Source organism: Triticum aestivum, unplaced genomic scaffold (assembly GCF_018294505.1).
Source record: "Triticum aestivum cultivar Chinese Spring unplaced genomic scaffold, IWGSC CS RefSeq v2.1 scaffold100969, whole genome shotgun sequence".
Taxonomy (NCBI): domain Eukaryota; kingdom Viridiplantae; phylum Streptophyta; class Magnoliopsida; order Poales; family Poaceae; genus Triticum; species Triticum aestivum.
The window spans coordinates 19,941-28,187 of record NW_025228656.1 but is presented as its reverse complement, the minus strand read 5'-3'; the positions used below and the strand labels follow the sequence as shown (position 1 = coordinate 28,187).

At 51.8% G+C, this 8,247-nt stretch overlaps 18 non-coding genes and 1 pseudogene across 18 annotated transcripts; all 19 read left to right on the top strand.

The window, feature by feature from the left end:
• Window positions 1–346: 346 nt before the first annotated feature.
• Window positions 347–465, top strand: LOC123174542 (5S ribosomal RNA). Its single transcript, XR_006487148.1, has one exon. It is a non-coding gene; the product is annotated as a 5S ribosomal RNA (ribosomal RNA).
• Window positions 466–762: 297 nt separating this feature from the next.
• Window positions 763–881, top strand: LOC123174541 (5S ribosomal RNA). Its single transcript, XR_006487147.1, has one exon. It is a non-coding gene; the product is annotated as a 5S ribosomal RNA (ribosomal RNA).
• A 297-nt stretch (window positions 882–1,178) lies between these two features.
• LOC123174523 (5S ribosomal RNA) lies at window positions 1,179–1,297 on the top strand. The gene has a single exon (XR_006487129.1). It is a non-coding gene; the product is annotated as a 5S ribosomal RNA (ribosomal RNA).
• Window positions 1,298–1,594: 297 nt separating this feature from the next.
• LOC123174506 (5S ribosomal RNA) lies at window positions 1,595–1,713 on the top strand. Its single transcript, XR_006487113.1, has one exon. It is a non-coding gene; the product is annotated as a 5S ribosomal RNA (ribosomal RNA).
• A 297-nt stretch (window positions 1,714–2,010) lies between these two features.
• Window positions 2,011–2,129, top strand: LOC123174504 (5S ribosomal RNA). The gene has a single exon (XR_006487111.1). It is a non-coding gene; the product is annotated as a 5S ribosomal RNA (ribosomal RNA).
• A 297-nt stretch (window positions 2,130–2,426) lies between these two features.
• LOC123174530 (5S ribosomal RNA) lies at window positions 2,427–2,545 on the top strand. The gene has a single exon (XR_006487136.1). It is a non-coding gene; the product is annotated as a 5S ribosomal RNA (ribosomal RNA).
• Window positions 2,546–2,842: 297 nt separating this feature from the next.
• LOC123174497 (uncharacterized) lies at window positions 2,843–2,978 on the top strand (annotated as a pseudogene).
• Window positions 2,979–3,275: 297 nt separating this feature from the next.
• Window positions 3,276–3,394, top strand: LOC123174503 (5S ribosomal RNA). The gene has a single exon (XR_006487110.1). It is a non-coding gene; the product is annotated as a 5S ribosomal RNA (ribosomal RNA).
• Window positions 3,395–3,691: 297 nt separating this feature from the next.
• LOC123174502 (5S ribosomal RNA) lies at window positions 3,692–3,810 on the top strand. The gene has a single exon (XR_006487109.1). It is a non-coding gene; the product is annotated as a 5S ribosomal RNA (ribosomal RNA).
• A 297-nt stretch (window positions 3,811–4,107) lies between these two features.
• LOC123174532 (5S ribosomal RNA) lies at window positions 4,108–4,226 on the top strand. Its single transcript, XR_006487138.1, has one exon. It is a non-coding gene; the product is annotated as a 5S ribosomal RNA (ribosomal RNA).
• Window positions 4,227–4,523: 297 nt separating this feature from the next.
• On the top strand, window positions 4,524–4,642 carry LOC123174536 (5S ribosomal RNA). Its single transcript, XR_006487142.1, has one exon. It is a non-coding gene; the product is annotated as a 5S ribosomal RNA (ribosomal RNA).
• A 322-nt stretch (window positions 4,643–4,964) lies between these two features.
• LOC123174477 (5S ribosomal RNA) lies at window positions 4,965–5,083 on the top strand. The gene has a single exon (XR_006487088.1). It is a non-coding gene; the product is annotated as a 5S ribosomal RNA (ribosomal RNA).
• Window positions 5,084–5,380: 297 nt separating this feature from the next.
• On the top strand, window positions 5,381–5,499 carry LOC123174533 (5S ribosomal RNA). Its single transcript, XR_006487139.1, has one exon. It is a non-coding gene; the product is annotated as a 5S ribosomal RNA (ribosomal RNA).
• A 297-nt stretch (window positions 5,500–5,796) lies between these two features.
• On the top strand, window positions 5,797–5,915 carry LOC123174540 (5S ribosomal RNA). Its single transcript, XR_006487146.1, has one exon. It is a non-coding gene; the product is annotated as a 5S ribosomal RNA (ribosomal RNA).
• A 297-nt stretch (window positions 5,916–6,212) lies between these two features.
• On the top strand, window positions 6,213–6,331 carry LOC123174535 (5S ribosomal RNA). Its single transcript, XR_006487141.1, has one exon. It is a non-coding gene; the product is annotated as a 5S ribosomal RNA (ribosomal RNA).
• Window positions 6,332–6,628: 297 nt separating this feature from the next.
• Window positions 6,629–6,747, top strand: LOC123174538 (5S ribosomal RNA). The gene has a single exon (XR_006487144.1). It is a non-coding gene; the product is annotated as a 5S ribosomal RNA (ribosomal RNA).
• A 297-nt stretch (window positions 6,748–7,044) lies between these two features.
• Window positions 7,045–7,163, top strand: LOC123174534 (5S ribosomal RNA). Its single transcript, XR_006487140.1, has one exon. It is a non-coding gene; the product is annotated as a 5S ribosomal RNA (ribosomal RNA).
• A 297-nt stretch (window positions 7,164–7,460) lies between these two features.
• On the top strand, window positions 7,461–7,579 carry LOC123174501 (5S ribosomal RNA). The gene has a single exon (XR_006487108.1). It is a non-coding gene; the product is annotated as a 5S ribosomal RNA (ribosomal RNA).
• A 297-nt stretch (window positions 7,580–7,876) lies between these two features.
• LOC123174482 (5S ribosomal RNA) lies at window positions 7,877–7,995 on the top strand. Its single transcript, XR_006487093.1, has one exon. It is a non-coding gene; the product is annotated as a 5S ribosomal RNA (ribosomal RNA).
• Window positions 7,996–8,247: the final 252 nt, after the last annotated feature.

The window sequence follows — 8,247 nt, the reverse complement described above, 5'->3', positions numbered from 1 at the left end:
AGTAGTACTAGGATGGGTGACCTCCTGGGAAGTCCTCGTGTTGCATTCCCTTTTTAATTTTTTTCGCGCCGCTTGCAAAACAAAACGCACGTGTAAGTAATATATTTACCGTGTTTTATTATTTTGCACGAGTGCGGTAAGTCATAGCTGGGTGCTCACGATTCACGGGTCCAGCGTCGGCGTTGTGGCGCGGCAAGCGTGCACTGGTGCGGTTGAGAGGGAGGGGTAGAAACCGCGTTAAACTCGTCTCCGTAGTTGAGAGGGAGCGGCCAAAGCAATGTACAATCGTCTTTGTAGTGGAGCTGGGAGGGGCAAGGATAAGGGACGAAGACCGGGGTAACATGTCGGATGCGATCATACCAGCACTAAAGCACCGGATCCCATCAGAACTCCGAAGTTAAGCGTGCTTGGGCGAGAGTGGTACTAGGATGGGTGACCTCATGGGAAGTCCTCGTGTTGCATTCCCTTTTTAATTTTTTCCGCGCCGCTTGCAAAACAAAACGCACGTGTAAGTAATATATTTACCGTGTTTTATTATTTTGCACGAGTGCGGTAAGTCATAGCTGGGTGCTCACGATTCACGGCTCCAGCGTCGGCGTTGTGGCGCGGCAAGCGTGCACTGGTGCGGTTGAGAGGGAGGGGTGGAAACCGCGTTAAACTCGTCTCCGTAGTTGAGAGGGAGCGGCCAAAGCAATGTACAATTGTCTTTGTAGTGGAGCTGGGAGGGGCAAGGATAAGGGACGAAGACCGGGGTAACATGTCGGATGCGATCATACCAGCACTAAAGCACCGGATCCCATCAGAACTCCGAAGTTAAGCGTGCTTGGGCGAGAGTGGTACTAGGATGGGTGACCTCATGGGAAGTCCTCGTGTTGCATTCCCTTTTTAATTTTTTTCGTGCCGCTTGCAAAACAAAACGCACGTGTAAGTAATATATTTATCGTGTTTTATTATTTTGCACGAGTGCGGTAAGTCATAGCTGGGTGCTCACGATTCACGGGTCCAGCGTCGGCGTTGTGGCGCGGCAAGCGTGCACTGGTGCGGTTGAGAGGGAGGGGTGGAAACCGCGTTAAACTCGTCTCCGTAGTTGAGAGGGAGCGGCCAAAGCAATGTACAATCGTCTTTGTAGTGGAGCTGGGAGGTGCAAGGATAAGGGACGAAGACCGGGGTAACATGTCGGATGCGATCATACCAGCACTAGAGCACCGGATCCCATCAGAACTCCGAAGTTAAGCGTGCTTGGGCGAGAGTAGTACTAGGATGGGTGACCTCCTGGGAAGTCCTCGTGTTGCATTCCCTTTTTAATTTTTTTCGCGCCGCTTGCAAAACAAAACGCACGTGTAAGTAATATATTTACCGTGTTTTATTATTTTGCACGAGTGCGGTAAGTCATAGCTGGGTGCTCACGATTCACGGGGCCAGCGTCGGCGTTGTGGCGCGGCAAGCGTGCACTGGTGCGGTTGAGAGGGAGGGGTGGAAACCGCGTTAAACTCGTCTCCGTAGTTGAGAGGGAGCGGCCAAAGCAATGTGCAATCGTCTTTGTAGTGGAGCTGGGAGGGGCAAGGATAAGGAACGAAGACCGGGGTAACATGTCGGATGCGATCATACCAGCACTAAAGCACCGGATCCCATCAGAACTCCGAAGTTAAGCGTGCTTGGGCGAGAGTAGTACTAGGATGGGTGACCTCCTGGGAAGTCCTCGTGTTGCATTCCCTTTTTAATTTTTTTCGCGCCGCTTGCAAAACAAAACGCACGTGTAAGTAATATATTTACCGTGTTTTATTATTTTGCACGAGTGCGGTAAGTCATAGCTGGGTGCTCACGATTCGCGGGTCCAGCGTCGGCGTTGTGGCGCGGCAAGCGTGCACTGGTGCGGTTGAGAGGGAGGGGTGGAAACCGCGTTAAACTCGTCTCCGTAGTTGAGAGGGAGCGGCCAAAGCAATGTGCAATCGTCTTTGTAGTGGAGCTGGGAGGGGCAAGGATAAGGGACGAAGACCGGGGTAACATGTCGGATGCGATCATACCAGCACTAAAGCACCGGATCCCATCAGAACTCCGAAGTTAAGCGTGCTTGGGCGAGAGTAGTACTAGGATGGGTGACCTCCTGGGAAGTCCTCGTGTTGCATTCCCTTTTTAATTTTTTTCGCGCCGCTTGCAAAACAAAACGCACGTGTAAGTAATATATTTACCGTGTTTTATTATTTTGCACGAGTGCGGTAAGTCATAACTGGGTGCTCACGATTCACGGGTCCAGCGTCGGCGTTGTGGCGCGGCAAGCATGCACTGGTGCGGTTGAGAGGGAGGGGTGGAAACCGCGTTAAACTCGTCTCCGTAGTTGAGAGGGAGCGGCCAAAGCAATGTACAATCGTCTTTGTAGTGGAGCTGGGAGGGGCAAGGATAAGGGACGAAGACCGGGGTAACATGTCGGATGCGATCATACCAGCACTAAAGCACCGGATCCCATCAGAACTCCAAAGTTAAGCGTGCTTGGGCGAGAGTAGTACTAGGATGGGTGACCTCCTGGGAAGTCCTCGTGTTGCATTCCCTTTTTAATTTTTTTCGCGCCGCTTGCAAAACAAAACGCACGTGTCAGTAATATATTTACCGTGTTTTATTATTTTGCACGAGTGCGGTAAGTCATAGCTGGGTGCTCACGATTCACGGGTCCAGCGTCGGCGTTGTGGCGCGGCAAGCGTGCACTGGTGCGGTTGAGAGGGAGGGGTGGAAACCGCGTTAAACTCGTCTCCGTAGTTGAGAGGGAGCGGCCAAAGCAATGTACAATCGTCTTTGTAGTGGAGCTGGGAGGGGCAAGGATAAGGGACGAAGACCGGGGTAACATGTCGGATGCGATCATACCAGCACTAAAGCACCGGATCCCATCAGAACTCCGAAGGTAAGCGTGCTTGGGCGAGAGTAGTACTAGGAGGTCAGTAGTACTAGGATGGGTGACCTCCTGGGAAGTCCTCGTGTTGCATTCCCTTTTTAATTTTTTTCGCGCCGCTTGCAAAACAAAACGCACGTGTAAGTAATATATTTACCGTGTTTTATTATTTTGCACGAGTGCGGTAAGTCATAGCTGGGTGCTCACGATTCACGGGTCCAGCGTCGGCGTTGTGGCGCGGCAAGCGTGCACTGGTGCGGTTGAGAGGGAGGGGTGGAAACCGCGTTAAACTCGTCTCCGTAGTTGAGAGGGAGCGGCCAAAGCAATGTACAATTGTCTTTGTAGTGGAGCTGGGAGGGGCAAGGATAAGGGACGAAGACCGGGATAACATGTCGGATGCGATCATACCAGCACTAAAGCACCGGATCCCATCAGAACTCCGAAGTTAAGCGTGCTTGGGCGAGAGTAGTACTAGGATGGGTGACCTCCTGGGAAGTCCTCGTGTTGCATTCCCTTTTTAATTTTTTTCGCGCCGCTTGCAAAATAAAACGCACGTGTAAGTAATATATTTACCGTGTTTTATTATTTTGCACGAGTGCGGTAAGTCATAGCTGGGTGCTCACGATTCACGGGTCCAGCGTCGGCGTTGTGGCGCGGCAAGCGTGCACTGGTGCGGTTGAGAGGGAGGGGTGGAAACCGCGTTAAACTCGTCTCCGTAGTTGAGAGGGAGCGGCCAAAGCAATGTACAATCGTCTTTGTAGTGGAGCTGGGAGGGGCAAGGATAAGGGACGAAGACCGGGGTAACATGTCGGATGCGATCATACCAGCACTAAAGCACCGGATCCCATCAGAACTCCGAAGTTAAGCGTGCTTGGGCGAGAGTAGTACTAGGATGGGTGACCTCCTGGGAAGTCCTCGTGTTGCATTCCCTTTTTAATTTTTTTCGCACCGCTTGCAAAACAAAACGCACGTGTAAGTAATATATTTACCGTGTTTTATTATTTTGCACGAGTGCGGTAAGTCATAGCTGGGTGCTCACGATTCACGGGTCCAGCGTCGGCGTTGTGGCGCGGCAAGCGTGCACTGGTGCGGTTGAGAGGGTGGGGTGGAAACCGCGTTAAACTCGTCTCCGTAGTTGAGAGGGAGCGGCCAAAGCAATGTACAATCGTCTTTGTAGTGGAGCTGGGAGGGGCAAGGATAAGGGACGAAGACCGGGGTAACATGTCGGATGCGATCATACCGGCACTAAAGCCCCGGATCCCATCAGAACTCCGAAGTTAAGCGTGCTTGGGCGAGAGTAGTACTAGGATGGGTGACCTCCTGGGAAGTCCTCGTGTTGCATTCCCTTTTTAATTTTTTTCGCGCCGCTTGCAAAACAGAACGCACGTGTAAGTAATATATTTACCGTGTTTTATTATTTTGCACGAGTGCGGTAAGTCATAGCTGGGTGCTCACGATTCACGGGTCCAGCGTCGGCGTTGTGGCGCGGCAAGCGTGCACTGGTGCGGTTGAGAGGGAGTGGTGGAAACCGCGTTAAACTCGTCTCCGTAGTTGAGAGGGAGCGGCCAAAGCAATGTACAATCGTCTTTGTAGTGAAGCTGGGAGGGGCAAGGATAAGGGACGAAGACCGGGGTAACATGTCGGATGCGATCATACCAGCACTAAAGCATCGGATCCCATCAGAACTCCGAAGTTAAGCGTGCTTGGGCGAGAGTAGTACTAGGATGGGTGACCTCCTGGGAAGTCCTCGTGTTGCATTCCCTTTTTAATTTTTTTCGCGCCGCTTGCAAAACAAAACGCACGTGTAAGTAATATATTTACCGTGTTTTATTATTTTGCACGAGTGCGGTAAGTCATAGCTGGGTGCTCACGATTCACGGGTCCACCGACGCTCACGATTCACGGGTCCAGCGTCGGCGTTGTGGCGCGGCAAGCGTGCACTGGTGCGGTTGAGAGGGAGGGGTGGAAACCGCGTTAAACTCGTCTCCGTAGTTGAGAGGGAGCGGCCAAAGCAATGTACAATCGTCTTTGTAGTGAAGCTGGGAGGGGCAAGGATAAGGGACGAAGACCGGGGTAACATGTCGGATGCGATCATACCAGCACTAAAGCACCGGATCCCATCAGAACTCCGAAGTTAAGCGTGGTTGGGCGAGAGTAGTACTAGGATGGGTGACCTCCTGGGAAGTCCTCGTGTTGCATTCCCTTTTTAATTTTTTTCGCGCCGCTTGCAAAACAAAACGCACGTGTAAGTAATATATTTACCGTGTTTTATTATTTTGCACGAGTGCGGTAAGTCATAGCTGGGTGCTCACGATTCACGGGTCCAGCGTCGGTGTTGTGGCGCGGCAAGCGTGCACTGGTGCGGTTGAGAGGGAGGGGTGAAAACCACGTTAAACTCGTCTCCGTAGCTGAGAGGGAGCGGCCAAAGCAATGTACAATCGTCTTTGTAGTGGAGCTGGGAGGGGCAAGGATAAGGGACGAAGACCGGGGTAACATGTCGGATGCGATCATACCAGCACTAAAGCACCGGATCCCATCAGAACTCCGAAGTTAAGCGTGCTTGGGTGAGAGTAGTACTAGGATGGGTGACCTCCTGGGAAGTCCTCGTGTTGCATTCCCTTTTTAATTTTTTTCGCGCCGCTTGCAAAACAAAACGCACGTGTAAGTAATATATTTACCGTGTTTTATTATTTTGCACGAGTGCGGTAAGTCATAGCTGGGTGCTCACGATTCACGGGTCCAGCGTCGGCGTTGTGGCGCGGCAAGCGTGCACTAGTGCGGTTGAGAGGGAGGGGTGGAAACCGCGTTAAACTCGTCTCCGTAGTTGAGAGGGAGCGGCCAAAGCAATGTACAATCGTCTTTGTAGTGGAGCTGGGAGGGGCAAGGATAAGGGACGAAGACCGGGGTAACATGTCGGATGCGATCATACCAGCACTAAAGCACCGGATCCCATCAGAACTCCGAAGTTAAGCGTGCTTGGGCGAGAGTGGTACTAGGATGGGTGACCTCATGGGAAGTCCTCGTGTTGCATTCCCTTTTTAATTTTTTTCGTGCCGCTTGCAAAACAAAACGCACGTGTAAGTAATATATTTATCGTGTTTTATTATTTTGCACGAGTGCGGTAAGTCATAGCTGGGTGCTCACGATTCACGGGTCCAGCGTCGGCGTTGTGGCGCGGCAAGCGTGCACTGGTGCGGTTGAGAGGGAGGGGTGGAAACCGCGTTAAACTCGTCTCCGTAGTTGAGAGGGAGCGGCCAAAGCAATGTACAATCGTCTTTGTAGTGGAGCTGGGAGGGGCAAGGATAAGGGACGAAGACCGGGGTAACATGTCGGATGCTATCATACCAGCACTAAAGCACCGGATCCCATCAGAACTCCGAAGTTAAGCGTGCTTGGGCGAGAGTAGTACTAGGATGGGTGACCTCCTGGGAAGTCCTCGTGTTGCATTCCCTTTTTAATTTTTTTCGCGCCGCTTGCAAAACAAAACGCACGTGTAAGTAATATATTTACCGTGTTTTATTATTTTGCACGAGTGCGGTAAGTCATAACTGGGTGCTCACGATTCACGGGTCCAGCGTCGGCGTTGTGGCGCGGCAAGCATGCACTGGTGCGGTTGAGAGGGAGGGGTGGAAACCGCGTTAAACTCGTCTCCGTAGTTGAGAGGGAGCGGCCAAAGCAATGTACAATCGTCTTTGTAGTGGAGCTGGGAGGGGCAAGGATAAGGGACGAAGACCGGGGTAACATGTCGGATGCGATCATACCAGCACTAAAGCACCGGATCCCATCAGAACTCCGAAGTTAAGCGTGCTTGGGCGAGAGTGGTACTAGGATGGGTGACCTCATGGGAAGTCCTCGTGTTGCATTCCCTTTTTAATTTTTTTCGTGCCGCTTGCAAAACAAAACGCACGTGTAAGTAATATATTTATCGTGTTTTATTATTTTGCACGAGTGCGGTAAGTCATAGCTGGGTGCTCACGATTCACGGGTCCAGCGTCGGCGTTGTGGCGCGGCAAGCGTGCACTGGTGCGGTTGAGAGGGAGGGGTGGAAACCGCGTTAAACTCGTCTCCGTAGTTGAGAGGGAGCGGCCAAAGCAATGTACAATCGTCTTTGTAGTGGAGCTGGGAGGGGCAAGGATAAGGGACGAAGACCGGGGTAACATGTCGGATGCTATCATACCAGCACTAAAGCACCGGATCCCATCAGAACTCCGAAGTTAAGCGTGCTTGGGCGAGAGTAGTACTAGGATGGGTGACCTCCTGGGAAGTCCTCGTGTTGCATTCCCTTTTTAATTTTTTTCGCGCCGCTTGCAAAACAAAACGCACGTGTAAGTAATATATTTACCGTGTTTTATTATTTTGCACAAGTGCGGTAAGTCATAGCTGGGTGCTCACGATTCACGGGTCCAGCGTCGGCGTTGTGGCGCGGCAAGCGTGCACTGATGCGGTTGAGAGGGAGGGGTGGAAACCGCGTTAAACTCGTCTCCGTAGTTGAGAGGGAGCGGCCAAAGCAATGTACAATCGTCTTTGTAGTGGAGCTGGGAGGGGCAAGGATAAGGGACGAAGACCGGGGTAACATCTTGGATGCGATCATACCAGCACTAAAGCACCGGATCCCATCAGAACTCCGAAGTTAAGCGTGCTTGGGCGAGAGTAGTACTAGGATGGGTGACCTCCTGGGAAGTCCTCGTGTTGCATTCCCTTTTTAATTTTTTTCGCGCCGCTTGCAAAACAAAACGCACGTGTAAGTAATATATTTACCATGTTTTATTATTTTGCACGAGTGCGGTAAGTCATAGCTGGGTGCTCACGATTCACGGGTCCAGCGTCGGCGTTGTGGCGCGGCAAGCGTGCACTGGTGCGGTTGAGAGGGAGGGGTGGAAACCGCGTTAAACTCGTCTCCGTAGTTGAGAGGGAGCGGCCAAAGCAATGTACAATCGTTTTTGTAGTGGAGCTGGGAGGGGCAAGGATAAGGGACGAAGACCGGGGTAATATGTCCGATGCGATCATACCAGCACTAAAGCACCGGATCCCATCAGAACTCCGAAGTTAAGCGTGCTTGGGCGAGAGTAGTACTAGGATGGGTGACCTCCTGGGAAGTCCTCGTCTTGCATTCCCTTTTTAATTTTTTTCGCACCGCTTGCAAAACAAAACGCACGTGTAAGTAATATATTTACCGTGTTTTATTATTTTGCACGAGTGCGGTAAGTCATAGCTGGGTGCTCACGATTCACGGGTCCAGCGTCGGCGTTGTGGCGCGGCAAGCGTGCACTGGTGCGGTTGAGAGGGAGGGGTGGAAACCGCGTTAAACTCGTCTCCGTAGTTGAGAGGGAGCGGCCAAAGCAATGTACAATCGTCTTTGTAGTGGA